At 41.3% G+C, this 6,191-nt stretch overlaps 1 long non-coding RNA gene across 1 annotated transcript; it reads left to right on the top strand.

Moving 5' to 3' along the window:
• Positions 1–503: 503 nt before the first annotated feature.
• On the top strand, positions 504–5,810 carry LOC132891160 (uncharacterized). Its single transcript, XR_009655285.1, has 3 exons — positions 504–742; positions 3,122–3,188; positions 5,276–5,810. It is a non-coding gene; the product is annotated as an uncharacterized LOC132891160 (long non-coding RNA).
• The last annotated feature ends 381 nt before the right edge of the window (positions 5,811–6,191 follow it).

Here is a 6,191-nt window from a genome sequence, read left to right as displayed (position 1 = left end):
ACAGAATGCCATCATGCCATCCATGCACTCACGGCCGACCATGCACACACATCCATCCATGCACACACCACCACCTATGCACACACATCCGTCCATGCACACACCACCACCTATGCACACACATCCGTCCATGCACACATACCCGCTCATGCACTCGCAGCCGGACAGGTATCGCCACCCGGGTCTGGCACCTGAGGAGCATGGCTCCTCGTACGTAGACCTGTAGTCAGCTTCGTTGGCTGTTATTATTTTTTGTATTATTACTTTGTTTGTACTTTGTTGCACTACTGTTTGTATACGCCATATATGAAGACTGCCAAACTTGGTTGAATTTTTTTTATTTTTAATTTTTTTAAATATCTGTGGCAGTCTGCACTGTGTAGGTACAGTACACTGTCTCTTTAAGAAACTACATTTCCCATCAGCCCACTTCCGCATTGACCTGTGTTACGGTAGGCGAAGTGCAGGAAATGCACCAGACACTACACAATGCATTTTCACACCTCATACCCCCCCCAGGGGGAGCTGGCTGCTGGGCTGGGGTGTCAATATAAGGAAGTGGAGGAAGAGAAGGAGAGACCACGACTTCCTGTTTCCATCTGTTGAATGACGGGAGCAGCTTTTCCTCAGCAGCCTAGGCCTTGTGGATTTAGACGAGGAGTTTTACTTCTAATATCTTTGAATGGACAACTAATCACTTGAGCTGGTCGGCACTGGGCCTTGCTTGCGTTGGCCCCCTGAGGTAAGCCTTTTCTCCCCCTGGGACACACCCATACACACACACTTTAGTGTTGTACATACTGACTGTCACGTTAACCGCACACATTAGGTTAGGGTCTCTGGATGTTAGGATTGTTTGTTAGATCCCTAGACGTGTGAGCATTTATCTTTGTTTGCTGTACCTACATCCATGGGGGCGTAACACCTGAGTCACGCCGGGGCGGGATCACCAACATCACATCCTCCATGAAAGCATAAATAACGGAACAATGCTTCCACTCTCTCTCTCTCTCTCTCTCGTCCGGATTCCAAGCCATCTGGACGCACAAAGAGATACCCTCCACCAGAAAACCAGATAAGATGTCTTTTTCTTTTCTTTCTTGCAAGATCCACCATTCAGCGCAATTTCTTTGTTTACCACTGGCCACGGTAAAAATCCAGAATAGCGCGATTTTAAACTCAACTTGAGTTTACAACCGGTTTTTCATTTGTTCCTTATAAGTATGTACTACTGCAGCCAGGCAGTTATTTTAAAGTTAAGAAGCGACTGGATCCTTTTTAACTCAAAAGCTGTGCACATTGTTTGATCAGAGACTTTCTTTTCATCACGAGCGACCACGCGTCGGCCCAGGAAGTTCTCTGCGCCTCACGGAAGCACTCACGTGTTCCACAACGGTGAAACTCCAAAAGTCTCGGAACATCACTTCATAATCTTGCTCGAGGCAAGATACTGAGTAAAACTTGGCATTTGGCCAAAACCTAGTCTTAGGAATTAGCTTTTATTGAAATAGTGTGAATTTAAACTCAGGTTTAATTGTTTACACTGTTCGACACGCAGCGTGTTGAATTGTTGATTGTTCTGTTTTGTTGTAATCTCTCAATTGTTGAATAGATAGGCTTTGCATGCTTCTCTTATTCCTTATTAACACCTTTTTCTCTTAACTCCACAAGGTAGGATCCTTGGGCCTTAGCTAGCCACATATGGCTAATTCTTTGTCTAATTAGCAACCAAAGCTAGCTCACCAGGCCTCACAAACACCTTAGCTAAACACATGGCTAATTCTTTTGTTCCATTAGCCTCCAGGGCTAATTGTATTGTCTCAAGGGATCACAAGGCCTCCACCACGTGGAGTTAGCTACACAGAGCTAATCTTTTGTCTCTAACACATGGCGGTCCTCCCCCACACACACAAACACACCTTAGCTAGCATTCCTTTACCTTAGCTAGCAACCCACGCTAGCCTTCCTTCTGCTCAGGCCATAGGGCCTTTCTCACACACAGGCCACATACACAAGCACACATTAGCAACATGTGCTAATTCTTTGTTTTACTTAGATAACATTCTTTTGTCTTAGCAACCAAAGCTAATTCTTTTGTGTAGGCCACACATACACAAGGCCTTTCTCTCACACACGCACGCACGCACACACACACACACACACACACACACACACACTCACTCATCATATTTGTATATAATGATTCCATCTGCTATTATCCATTTTTATCTTTGTTATAATAAATTCCATTATTATTGAAACTGTGTGTATTTATTTGTTGTGCATAATGTACTCGAAGTCACACAATCTCCCAAAGAATTCAGAAAGGTGCATATAAGTTATGTAATACGGTAAGTGATCATAATTTGGAATATACCATAATTTAGCTGTTTGGTAATTTATTATTAAGCACCAAAATTAATGGTATGATTCACTTTAAATGATTCACTTTAAATGATTCAATGAAAATGATTAAATGAAGGATTCAATGAGACTGATTCAATTTAATTATTAACCTACTGATTTAATGAGACTGATTTAATGAGATTGATCACTTAATAATTATCAAATGTACCTACAACTGTCTGTATCAAACTCACTTACTGTAGCACATCTGTACACAACATGTACTGTTAATTATGTTAAAAAAAACACACTGCCACCACGTCTGTACATAATACTCGGCTGAATCTTTTCTTTTTGTGGCATTGTTTGCACTGTTAAAATTTAGCTCACTTACTGTATCACCAAATACATCTGTACAGCTGTTGCATAGCTGTGAATTGTGTACATAAACAAGTCATTGTATTTGTGTGTGTGTGTACAGGTCTATATGTCCAACATCTGAAGAATGTCAATAAAAACAAAACAATTGAACTTTTTGTGTGTTTATTAAGACATAAGTTAAATTGTAAGCAAAATGTTCTTCTTGTGAACACAGAACTGATAACTTTGTTTATACTCTTGAATAGCTCTCCAGGACAATTCCTACTCCTCGTGTAACACACACACACACACACTCTTTATCTCAGTTTTCAGGTGTAACAGTTGTTCAGTTATTGATATCTTGTCTGCAACCTCACTGTGTTCATTATTGTAAATAGTCTGTTGTGTATTTTAGAGTTCTGACTGAATTTATCCTGAAAAATCTGACTCTGGAGAGTAAGAAGGAGCAGCGGGAGCTGCAGGTGAGAGAATCCCCTCACAGATACACTGCTGTTTGGGGTTTAACTTTACTGACATGTCTCAGTTCTTAAAGAAAAACAAATGAGCCAAATAAAATAAATCTGCTCAAAGAACTGAAAGGGGATGGTGGCTGCTGGTGTTGATCAGAAACACTGGATGATGTTTTACAGTAAAACTGTGAAACTTTACACAGACTAATAAGCAGAACACATCAATAAATCTGTCCTTGTGAGTGTGGAATTTATTGTGATTGTTTTATAAACAGTGATGAGATGTCATCTGTAAATTCTCTCATTTTCTACCTTTACATTCAATTATTATTGAGCTGTAAACTACCTCTAGATGGCACTCAAAGCAGCTCCTTAACAATAGTGTTCATTCTGTGCTACAGTTAGGTCCATAAATATTTGGACAGACAATTTTGGTTCTGTACATTACCACAATGAATTTTGAACAAAACAATTCAGATGCAGTTGAAGTTCAGACTTTCAGCTTTAATTCAGTGGGTTGAACAAAATGATTGCATAAAAATGTGAGGAACTAAAGCCTTTTTTTAAACACAATCCCTTCATTTCTGGGGCTCAAAAGTAATTGAACAAATTAAATAATTGTAAATGAAATGTTAATTTCTAATACTTGGTTGAAAACCCTTTGTTGGCAATGACTGCCTGAAGTCTTGAACTCATGGACATCACCAGACGCTGTTTTTCCTCCTTTTTAATGCTGTGCCAGGCCTTTACTGCAGCGGTTTTCAGTTGCTGTTTGTTTGTGGGCCTTTCTGTCTGAAGTTTAGTCTTTAACAAGTGAAATGCATGCTCAATTGGGTTGAGATCAGGTGACTGACTTGGCCATTCAAGAATATTCCACTTCTTTGCTTTTATAAACTCCTGGTTGCTTTGGCTTCATGTTTTGGGTCATTATCCATCTGTATTATGAAACGCCGACCAATCAGTTTGGCTGGATTTGAGCACAAAGTATGTCTCTGAATACCTCAGAATTCATCCGGCTGCTTCTGTCCTGTGTCACATCAATAAACACTAGTGACCCAGTGCCACTGGCAGCCATGCATGCCCACGCCATCACACTGCCTCCGCCGTGTTTTACACATGATGTGGTATGCTTTGGATCATGAGCTGTACCATGCCTTCGCCATACTTTTTTCTTGCCATCATTCTGGTAGAGGTTGATCTTGGTTTCATCTGTCCAAAGAATGTTCTTCCAGAACTGTGCTGGCTTTTTTAAATGTTTTTTAGCAAAGTCCAATCTAGCCTTTTTATTCTTGAGGCTTATGAGTGGCTTGCACTGTGCAGTGAACCCTCTGTATTTACTTTCATGCAGTCTTCTCTTTATGGTAGATTTAGATATTGATACGCCTACCTCCTGGAGAGTGTTGTTCACTTGGTTGGCTGTTGTGAAGGGGTTTCTCTTCACCATGGAAATTATTCTGCGATCATCCACCACTGTTGTCTTCTGTGGGCGTCCAGGTCTTTTTGCATTGAGTTCACCAGTGCTTGCTTTCTTTCTTTCTCAGGATGTACCAAACTGTAGATTTTGCCACTCCTAATATTGTAGCAATTTCTCGGATGGGTTTTTTTCTGTTTCCGCAGCTTAAGGATGGCTTGTTTCACCTGCATGGAGAGCTCCTTTGACTGCATGTTTTCTTCACAGCAAAATCTTCCAAATGCAAGCACCACACCTCAAATCAACTCCAGGCCATTTATCTGCTTAATTGAGAATGACATAACAAAGGAATTGCCCACACCTGCCCATGAAATAGTCTTTGAGTCAACTGTCCAATTACTTTTGGTCCCTTTAAAAACAGGGTGACACATGTTAAGGAGCTGAAACTCCTAAACCCTTCATCCAGTTTTAATGTGGATACCCTCAAATGAAAGCTGAAAGTCTGGACTTTATGTCCATTATATAACTATAACTTGAATATGTTTCAGTAAATAGGTAAAAAAACAAAATTTGTGTCAGTGTCCAAATATATATGGACCTAACTGTATGTTTTATGCTAAATATGTAGAGTTTAAATATTGTAGTATACACTTGGGTTCAGGTTGATTTTCTCTATCCTGATCAACAGGATGTGATCCATAAGATTGTGGAGGCCACTGGGACAATCGCAGGTTCTTCTCTGGAACAAACGATGTGGTTGAAGAGGAACCTGGAGGTGAAACCATCTCCTCAGATTGTAGTGGAGGGAGAAGAGGTGGAGGAGTCTCACAGAGAGAGAGAGAGAGAGAGACCCACAATTCACTCCACAGCAGCTCATTCTGGATACAGGTTCTCATCCCCCTGAACTGCAGCTGATTCCAGCTGTCTAATCAGCTCATTTTGTGTTTCAGGGACTGTCACATGTGACTCCTGCAGGCCTTTTTAAATAAGTTTTGTCTTGCTTCAGTTGCCTGTTTTTTTTTTAACCATAAATTGAAGATTATTTTTTTACGGTGCATAATCTACAACATTCATTCAGAAAGTCGTAAAATGTAAATGGTAAATTAGGAAGTATTGAAGAAAGGAAATGGAAACTGGTGATCCAAACCCTCCTGAACTCAGTTTCTTCCTCATGCTGCGTTCCTTTGTACGTTTCTCTTGTAAACTAATAAATGGTCCAACATGCTGCAGTCACTTGTGAGAATAAACTCTTCACAGTAAAACTGCACCTGTTCTCAGTTTATTTGGCATCACAACAACACCAGATGGGCGGCACGGTGGTGTAGTGGTTAGCGCTGTCGTCTCACAGCAAGAAGGTCCGGGTTCGAGCCCCGTGGCCGGCAAGGGCCTTTCTGTGTGGAGTTTGCATGTTCTCCCCGTGTCCGCGTGGGTTTCCTCCGGGTGCTCCGGTTTCCCCCACAGTCCAAAGACATGCAGGTTAGGTTAACTGGTGACTCTAAATTGACCGTAGGTGTGAATGTGAGTGGGAATGGTTGTCTGTGTCTATGTGTCAGCCCTGTGATGACCTGGCGACTTGTCCAGGGTGTACCCCGCCACTCGCTCGT

Source organism: Neoarius graeffei, chromosome 9 (genome assembly GCF_027579695.1).
Source record: "Neoarius graeffei isolate fNeoGra1 chromosome 9, fNeoGra1.pri, whole genome shotgun sequence".
NCBI lineage: Eukaryota > Metazoa > Chordata > Actinopteri > Siluriformes > Ariidae > Neoarius > Neoarius graeffei.
The sequence above is the reverse complement of the archived record's forward strand: the minus strand, read 5'-3'. Positions and strand labels throughout refer to the sequence as shown.